The 10,431-nt window shown below is 34.3% G+C and overlaps 1 non-coding gene across 1 annotated transcript; it reads left to right on the top strand.

The window, feature by feature from the left end:
* Positions 1-6,005: 6,005 nt before the first annotated feature.
* TRNAK-UUU (transfer RNA lysine (anticodon UUU)) lies at positions 6,006-6,078 on the top strand. The gene has a single exon. It is a non-coding gene; the product is annotated as a tRNA-Lys (tRNA).
* The last annotated feature ends 4,353 nt before the right edge of the window (positions 6,079-10,431 follow it).

The raw sequence follows: 10,431 nt of genomic DNA, 5'->3' as shown, positions 1-10,431 counted from the left end.
TTTTCCAAATGATGATACAATGCCAACTTCTTTACCCGCTTTGAAAGTAAGAAGGTGTTTGAAGCATTGTGGGTATGCTGGTGACATTACTAAGGTTGTGAAGCGTACTAAGTTCAGTAGACAGTACAGATACTTCACGTACGTGCTTTTGAGATGTTTGAGCCCGATGCAGGGTGGTTCTGATGAAATCCCTAAGAAGAGATTGATTGGTCATCTGGCCAATGAAAAATACGTGTGTCCAGAGGGTCTGAGCTGTCGACATGAAAACAGCACTTCTGGTGATGAGACTGACATTTCTATTGTTGGAGAAGAAGAGGTGAATCAACCACCACCGAAGCAAACAGGTCCTCGGTTAGTTGATGAGGATGATGTGACTGCTCTTGAGGACAGTCAAGTTAATTTGGTAAAGAGAAAGTTAGCTGAAGCACCAAAGGTGTCTACTAAACAGCGACAGGAGCGTTTAAGGATTTTGGTCAAAGATGGAAGTTCGTCTTCAACTACCAAGTCTCAACCGAAGGTCACCCCAACTACTCAACCTACTGCTGATGTTGGTGGTTCTACTCAACTTCCACCCACTCAACAACACCAAACACCATCTACTCAACAAGTTCAATCTTCTCAGCGATCTGAGGGTGTTACTGGTGATTTGACTGGAATAGTTAATCGACGACTTATTCAGTTGACCTCGGATTTTGTAAAATTCTAAAAGGCTGCTGAGGAGGATAGGCAAAGAAGAGAAACAGAGATGTCTGCTATGAGAGAGTTAGATGAGAGACAGCAGACAAGAATAGATGAACTTGAGAAGAATGTAGGAAGTCAGGCTGGTGAGATCTTAGCTTTACAAAATCAGAATCATGATTTGACAGAGAGGTTAAATGAGTGGGAAAAGAAAATCATGATTGAAGAAGAGGAGGAAGGTCCAGATCCTTTTGGTACTCTAGATAATGAGGAGGACAGAGCACTTGATGTTGCTAAAGGTTACATGGAGGATAACCCACTGTACGTAACTCCACTTCAAGTTATAACTGTATCTGACTTTTTAGCTATGCAGGATGGACTTAATCACTCTACTGTTTACAATGATTTAGAAGAAGGGGAGATCCCTCCGGATCTAACCGAGATTGAACGGGAATTGATGGCGCGTCTAGAGCAAGAAGCTAAAGAATCTGCTGACGCGACATCAAAAGCCTCGACTTCAGGGGCTCATATGTTTGATGAGGATTTAAGTGATTCTGATACTATTGATGAGAGTGATAATAGTTTTGATGAGGTAATAATTGAGGATGAGCCGACAGAGCCATATCCACGTTATGAAGGTTTCGCTGATGATAATCTTCCAACTTTTGCTGATTATTTTAAAATGAATGACGAGCTTTTGAATAGAAAATGCAAGGAGAAGGAACAGAAAGAGCAAGAGAGTGTGTTGCCAGAAGGGTTTTTGCCAGTAAAGATTAATAAAGAAAAAGTAGAAGTTTTGGAAGAGGATTGGAAGATTTCAATGAGAATCCGTAAGTATGTGATGAAACCTGAGGTGGAGCCTCAATTTTTGAAGTTTATTGAGCACTGCCAGAGTTTGCGGGCTAAAGGGAAGATTATTGCTTGGGCCTACATCAAAGAATTTGATACTTACGCGATCAAGAAAGAATACGGAGTGGATTATATCAGATATGCACACGAGTTCACTTCGTTACCATATTTTGAATTTATGCAGATTGCAAGGCTCAAGATGTTATATCAGGATTATGTTGGTATTCCTGATCTTTTGGTTCGTAAGATAAGAGGATCATTTAAGTCACCTAATTTCATAGGTTTCCGACCTCAATTTCCAAAGATCTCTTACAGGACGAACAAGAAAACGGGCATCAGAAGGAAGATAGTTAAATATCAACCTGTGAAGTATATGCGAAAGGTTCCATTGAGGCAAATGCCACAGCACTTCAGCCCTCGTTTTCATTGGTGGTATTATGATGAACGCTCGGATGAAGCGGTTATTGTGTTAGATAAGGATGGAGGATATGTCAATGAGAGTATCAGGGTTCTCGATCCGATCTGGTTGAGAAATTGCTGTGAAGAGGATATGTTTACCCTATACTACAACAAGATGCTCTAGCGCCCAGAAAATCTTGTGCAGGCTGAACAGTATTGCAGGGTTGTGAAACTTTGTTACTTGAAGAACTGGGTGACTGATCCTTTTACTGATTAATAGTTGAATTTTTGTAATACGGCTAGGTCTTAGGGGGAGTTTGTTGGTGCATGAATCCCCAGCCGTGGTTTGCATTATCGGTTTAATACATTCAACTATGTAATGACATTATTGTATGACTATTGATTACATTCTTGTGTTTGTGTGTGCTTAATTAAATAATATTCAATATGTTAAACTGCATACACAGTCGACCGAGTGTGTTCTCACACTCGACCAACTGTGTGACTCAGTCGACCGACTGAGTGACTCAGTCGACCGACTGTGTCTGATATGCAGTATATATACGGGTTAAAGCCTTCTTTGTGAGGTTACTCATTCCATTAACCCTAATCGTCTAGTTTTCGTCTCCATTGATCCCTAACACCGATTACCACCGAAATTAATCGTTTAGGCTTCGTTCTAATCTAGATTCATTTCTAGGTTTGACCAATTCGAACCCAACACGATCCAAATCTCGGTTTAAGTTGTCTCTATAGTTTTCCGCCTCTAGATACGATCCAAGCGACCTAAGATCCGTCCAATATTCGTCTACACAATTGAAACGGGATTCAATGTGATGAAGACCTCTATCTATTCATACGTGCTTACTATAATTATGTTTGTTGTGTTGGTCGAATTTAATATATTTGAGTGGATAAACTTTTTTGTAATTTTTGTTATTTTGTGGGTACTTTTTAGTTTTTTTGTTGCAACTCATAAAACGACACCGTGGGTAGAATCTAATGGATCACGTAACACTTAATTAAGAAAACAATGGGCATTGTCTTGTTTAGATTAGACAATAATATAATAATAATAATAAGTAGGGCTTTTTGGGAGAAACACTGTCTACTCTACTTTTCAATTACATTGATACTTTCCACTTTTCGCAAACTTAACCCCTTAACTTTCATTAAAATATAAATCGAACCCCTCACTTTATACGTATATTAAGTGCAAATGAATAGTACTATTCGTTTTTCCCCTTTTCGCAAACTTAACCCCTTAACTTTCATTAAAATACAAATCGAACCCCCCACTTTATACGTATATTTTTTTCCAAATTTCACAAGCTTAACCCCCTAACTTTTATTAAAATACAAATCGAACCCCCACTTTACTAACTTTTTTTTTTGTACTAATATTCAATTTTTACAAACTTAACCCCCTAACTTTTATTAAAATACAAATCGAACCCTCACTTTATACGTAAAGTTTTTTCAAATTTCACAAACTTAACCCACTAACTTTTATTAAAATAAAAATCGAACCCCCACTTTACTAACTTTTTTTTTTAAATAAAACCCGAACGCTAAAAGAAGCAACTTTCACAAAAGGAACAACCCTTCAATGTTATGTCGGAAAAAATTATTTTTTACAAAATAGATCAAGATTTTTTTTTTTAACTCGCATTCAAAACGGAGCCCCCGGCACGAAGCGAGGGCTCCACAACTAGTATTATCTAAAAGACAAAACAGTATTTCACTATTCATCAATAGTAATAGGGGTATTTCCGTCATTTCACCCTTTTTTTTGTCTCCAACGATAAAAGAAGCAACTTTCGTAAAAGAATCAACCCTTCAATGTTACCAAAGGATGTCGAAAAAACTTCTTTTTTATAAAAAAATCAACTACCTTTTTTCATTCCCCTCAACGATAAAAGAGGCAACTTTCATAAAAGGAACAACCATTCAATACTACCAAAAGATGTCGAAAAATATTATTTTTTATAAAATAGATCAACTAACTTTAAAAAAAAAAACTAAAAGAAACAACTTTCGCAAAAGGAACAACCCTTCAATGTTAGATGTCGAAAAAAAATTCTTTTTCACAAAAAAGATCAAGACTTTTTTTTTTCTAACTCGCATTCAAGACGGAGCCTCCGGCGCGAAGCGAGGGCACCACAGCTAGTTATAATAATTATACAAAATAATCAAATAATTAAATAATTTATTATTCCGTATTAGTTATTGTCGCTGATATGGGTAGCACACTAGCCCCTTGTGACTTACAATTACTTGTCCATTCTTAAATTAAAACCCTTTTTTCTATTTTTTTTTTCCTTTCTAAATACAACAAATTTGGACACTCCGATAATTGTTGAAGTGTAAAGCGAGTTAAACAAGAAATTGAAAAACGAAAAAGCTGCAGAAGTGATTCTCGCGACCGCGAGAAATATTATTGCAACCGCGAGATTGAACAAATTCGATCAGATGCTGAGAAGAGCATTTCGCGACCGCGAGGTTCATGATCGCGATCGTGAGAGTGGGGCAGACGGGAGGAATTCAGAATCGTGTTTTCTTGTTGTTGATCTAATAATTGATATACTTAATCTACTAACAAACAATAACGGTGGTGTTTAAGTTGTTACGTTCGATCTTACTAAACGTAATTGTGGATGCACCACCGGCAGGAAATTTTAGCAGAGCTAGATTTGTTATGTGTTTTTAGATGGCTTAGGTGATATATAGGTCTAACGGCCTAAATGGGTCAGTTAAAAGATGTTAAAGCAAAATGAACCATATCAAATGGGTCTAATGGGCTGATACAACAACAACAACAATATTCAATACCACATGAGTGGTGTATGGGGGAGGTAATATGTAGACAATCCTTCCCCTATCCGAGAATAAAGATAAGTCATTTTTCTACCCAGAGTGAAACACTCTCAAGAGTAGAGAAACTCATTCCTCTCTTTATTCGACGGATAAAGAGATTGCTTCCGAGAGGACCTCCGGCCTTTAAGTAGGAAAAAGGTTTGTTTTAAAATAATAATAATAATAATAATAATAATAATAATAATAATAATAATAATAATAATAATAATAGACGCCATGGAAATGTTAGAATCAAATTTCCATGGGTTTTAAATCCTGCCTGGAATTTAATTTAGGCTCTAAGAGTAAGTCAAGTCGCCATCAAATCAACGATTGCAGTCGACTCAATAGAGCCATTCTAATGGGCTGATAGTCATCCACAATTCATTCAAACTTTCAAATCCATAAATAAAACCATATGAATTGTTGTGTAAAAAAAATTAGAATATAAACTTACTTATTATAGTTATGATCAATGATCATATATATCTTTGCAGATCTTATATAACATTTTAGTTTCTTATAAAATTAATTAACTCAGATTGGCCTAACCAAAAACATACGTATTTTGACCCCTTACCCAATTCGTCTGACCCATCACAGAAAATTCTTGCACTGATGTAAAAATGTCAATTATACAACAATTCAATACATAGTAAATTTGAGAAGCATAGCTTAACAATCAATGACTATTTTTTTTACTGATAAAAGGAAAGGAGAAAAGGCAATAGTCACCACGCTGGCGTTTTATCAGTTATCACTCTGTATATCAATCTGGTCTTCATTTAGAGGAAGATTAAAATCTTGATAGAACTTGCATTTAATAAAGGATGTAAATGTAATTTGTGCAGTAAAAACAACTGTTTATATAAATTAACAACACTAGATGACTAGATCTAAACTGCAGTAATGAGCTTCTCTTAATAAATTTATTAGCTGAAAGTATTTATTCTTACTATCTACTCAAACTAAAATATAAATATATTCCAACATAAAGAATTGACTCAAACTTTCCAATCATACGATAATAAGCATTTAATAAACGCTCTATATTTCTATTCGTGTATTCATGTTAATTACGGATAGTTTTAATCATGAAAGGTTTTGGTTCTTTAGTTGTTTCTTATCACGTGTGTAGGGCATAGGTTAGAAAATCTTAAACATAATTCAACAATTTAATGTAAGTAACCTTGATAATATGAAATGAAAAACATTCAATAAAAGCCATTCTAGCTCAGTTGGTAGAGCGCGTGGCTTTTAACCACGTTGTCGTGGGTTTGAGTCCCACGGATGGCGTTTTTTAAAAATATTTATTTATATTTGATAATAGTGTTTAAATGCTATTTGAACTTATTGTGCTTCTCTCGAATTCTTTTACATTTATTTTCTTATTATTATTTTATAACAAAATTCTAGTAATAAATACATTATTGTTATAATTCAGTAGGCTTATAACTACCTTTAGTGGTCTAGTTCTTGACTGTAGACTAATAAGTATATAGAGAGAATATGAGAGAATATATATTTTAGTGTGTCTTTTATAAACTCATAACACATAGATTTATACTCAAAAAATCTACTATACAATATCTATAACTATACAATATCTATAATAATAATAAAATTAACATCCAATTTAACTTTTATAACACTCCCCCTTGGATGACAATTTTATTAGAGAATAACTAGTACTGCCTCGTTAAAAACCTTGCTAAAGAAAACCCATTGGGATAAAACTTTAGCTAAGGGAAAAAGAGTGCAGCATAGAGTTGACTCCCCCTCAAGTAGGCAACGCCTGATTTGTTACATCTTCTGAACATGCCTCATGCCAATATTATGAATGTGTGTTCTGAAAATAGCAGTTGGAAGTGCTTTGGTGAAAAAGGTCAGCAGAGTTTTTGCTGGACTGAACATATCTCATTTCAATCTGGTTGTCCTTAATGAGATTTTGAGTGTATGAGAAGAATCTAGGAGGTATGTGTTTTGTTCGGTCACTTTTGATATACCCTTCTTTCATCTGTGTTATGCAAGCTACATTATCTTGATAGATAGTTGTTGGACTTTTATCGCGTTATAGTCCACAAGAATCAGTAATGAGTTGTGTCATTGATCTCAACCAAAAATATTCCCGAGTAGCTTCATGTAATGCAATCACTTCGGCATGATTTGATGATGTTGTAACAAGTGTTTGTTTTTGAGAACGCCATGATATTGCGGTACCTCCATTTAGGAATACATATTCATTTTGAAATTTAGCTTTATGTGGATCAGATAAATAACCTGCATCTGCATAACCAACCAAATCTTGTTTCGATTCGTTAGAATAAAATAATCCTAAATCAGTAGTTCCTCGAAGGTATCGAAATATGTGTTTGATCCCATTCCAGTGTCTTTTGGTAGGAGCTGAGCTGAACCTTGCCAACAAATTAACTGCAAAAGAAATGTCAGGTCTTGTACAATTTGTAAGATACATAAGAGCTCCAATTGCACTAAGATATGGTACTTCTGGTCCTAGGATATCTTCATGATCTTCACAGGGACGAAATGGATCAGTGTCAACATTAAGTGATCTAATAACCATAGGAGTACTTAATGGTTTTGCATTGTCCATATTAAAACGTTTTAAAATCTTTTCAGTATATGTTGTTTGATGTACAAGTAAACCATTAGGCATATGTTCAATTTGTAAACCAAGGCAATACTTGGTTTTTCCGAGATCTTTCATTTCAAATTCTTTCTTTAGAAATTGAATGGCTTCATGGATCTCTTTATTTGTACCTATGATATTAAGATCATCAACATAAACAGCTATGATCACATATCCGAATGTTGTTTTCTTAATGAAAACACATGGGTAAATAAGATTATTGGTATACCCTTTGCTTATCAAGTAATCACTTAATCGTTTATACCACATGCGACCCGATTGTTTCAACCCATATAAAGACCTTTGTAACTTGATTGAGTACATTTCTTTGGGTTTTGCATTGGTTGCTTCTGATACCTTAAATCCTTCAGGTATCTTCATATATATATATCACTATCAAGTGATCCATAAAGATAAGCAGTCACAACATCCATGAGATGCATTTCTAAATTTTTAGAAACTGCCAGGCTGATTAAGTATCTAAAAGTAATTGCATCCATAACAGGAGAATAAGTTTCCTCATAATCAATTCCTGGTCTTTGAGAAAAACCTTGAGCTACAAGTCTAGCTTTATACCTTGTAACTTCATTTTTCTCATTTCTTTTTCGCACAAAAACCCATCTATATCCCACAGGTTTCACATCTTTAGGTGTGAGAATGATAGATCCGAAAACTTTTCTTTTATTGAGCGATTCAAATTCAGCTCGTATTGCTCCTTTCCAATGATCCCAATCATGTCTATTTTGACATTCTATGACAGATTTTGGTTCTGGATCATCATCATCATCATTCATGATGTCATATGCAACATTATATGAAAATATCTCATCAAGATTTTTCATTTCATTTCGGTTCCATAATATTTTTGAATGTGCATAATTGGTTGAAAATTCCGTATTGACATCATCAATCTCCTCTGCAGAAGGAGTATTGATTTGTAGTTCTTCTTGAACACTTTCTTTTACCTCATTATCAGCTGGTTTTCTTTTTCGAGAATTTTTATCTTTTGAACTAATTGGTCTCCCACGTTTCTGGAGTGGCAAAGACTCAAGAATGACATTATTGCCAGTTTTTGGAATTTCAATTCGAGCTGGAGCATTTGCTGCTGGTATATATGATTTAGTCACTCTTTTTGTATCTGTAAATGCATCAGGCAATTTATTCGCAAGTTCTTGCATATGCATTATTTTTTGAACTTCGGTCTCGCATTCTTTTGTGCGAGGATCAAGATACATTAATTGAGGTTCACACCATGAAACATCATTTTCTTTATTTTTTATTTCTCCCCCTAATCTAGGGAATAATGTTTCATTAAAGTGACAATCAGCAAAACGTGCTGTAAAAACATCACCCGTCATGGGTTCAATATATCTTATTATTGAAGATGTTTCATATCCAACATATATTCCCATCCTTCTTTGAGGACCCATTTTAGTGCGTTGTGGTGGTGCGATAGGGACATAAACCGCACAACCAAATGTTCTAAGATAGAAAATATTTGGCTATCGACCAAAATTAAGTTGGTAATGGAGAATATTTATGACTTGCACTTGGTTTAATGCGAATTAATGTCGCATCATGTAAATTTACATGTCCCCATATAAATATTGAGAGTTTTGTACTCATTTCCAATTGTCTAGTTATTAGCTGCAAGCGTTTATCTATTGATTCAGCTAAACCAATTTTTGTATATGCACATGAGCAACTGGATGTTCAACAACAATTCCTGTAGACATATAATAATCATTAAATGCTTGAGATGTTAACTCACCAGCATTATAAAGTCTCATCCTTTTTAATGGTGTAATCAGAATAATGTGTTCTCAATTTAATAATTTGTGCAAGAAACTTTGCAAATGCCATATTACGGCTTGATAACACACAAACATGAGACCATGCGTTAGATGCGTCTATTAGAAAAATGGTCCACATGATGGATGAATTGGTCCATATATATCCCCTTGAATTCTTTCAAGAAACATTGGTGATTATTTCTCAATGTGCTTTTCATTAATCGCCATATGTGCTTTTCATTAATCACCATATGTGTTTTTCGTTAATCACTATATGTGCTTTTCATTAATCACTATATGTGCTTTTCATTAATCACCATATGTGATTTTCATTAATCACCATATGTGCTTTTCATCATATATCATTTTCACCATATGCGCTTTTAATCATATGTGATGCGCTTTTCGTCATATGCACTTTTCATTATATGCGCTTTTAATTATATGCGCTGTGCTTTTCATCATATGCGCTTTTTATCATATGCGCTTTTCGGTGCTACATAGATATTTCTCATTTTCGATTATCATTGACTGATAATCATATCCATTATGATATATATCAGAGAAACTTAACAAATTTCTCTTTGATTTGGGAGAAAACAAGACATTGTTTACCAAAAAATTCGTACCATTTGGTAATATGAAATTTTTCCTTTTTCATTCCTTATATCAAGTTTGCAAGAGCTGATATAGTATTTATAATTCCTTCATTTGATTTAAATCAATGAAATATTTCTTAGATTTGATCATAGTGTGTACGTTACTACTATCTGCAATACACAGGTCTTTACCATTTAATTGATGTTGTATTTCAGCAGGATTCATACTAAAACTTCAAATAAGATAAGCAAATAATGAGTTATATTTCAGCAAGATAATCAAATTATATTACCTGCAAACAAGTTATAATCTGAAGTACATAAAAGATAACACTTAATAAAACATATGCGTTATGGTCTAAAACCATTTATTTATGAGTGATACATAAAAAACTAGGCATCTTAGAAAATTCAAACCATTCAAGTCTCAAGGTAGCTCAGGATTAATTTAATCAAGATTTGTCAACAGATTCACTCTCGTTTCTTTTCTTTTGGGACTTATTTGTAGAGCTAAACAAGATGTTCATGTATTCAAGAAATACTAGACTGATGATCCACGTTACCAGATCATTAATAAGAATCTCCGGAATTCTTATAAGAGCGTCTACTA

The sequence above is a fragment of the Rutidosis leptorrhynchoides genome, chromosome 11, assembly GCF_046630445.1.
Source record: "Rutidosis leptorrhynchoides isolate AG116_Rl617_1_P2 chromosome 11, CSIRO_AGI_Rlap_v1, whole genome shotgun sequence".
Taxonomy (NCBI): domain Eukaryota; kingdom Viridiplantae; phylum Streptophyta; class Magnoliopsida; order Asterales; family Asteraceae; genus Rutidosis; species Rutidosis leptorrhynchoides.
This window is presented reverse-complemented; position numbering and strand designations above follow the sequence as displayed.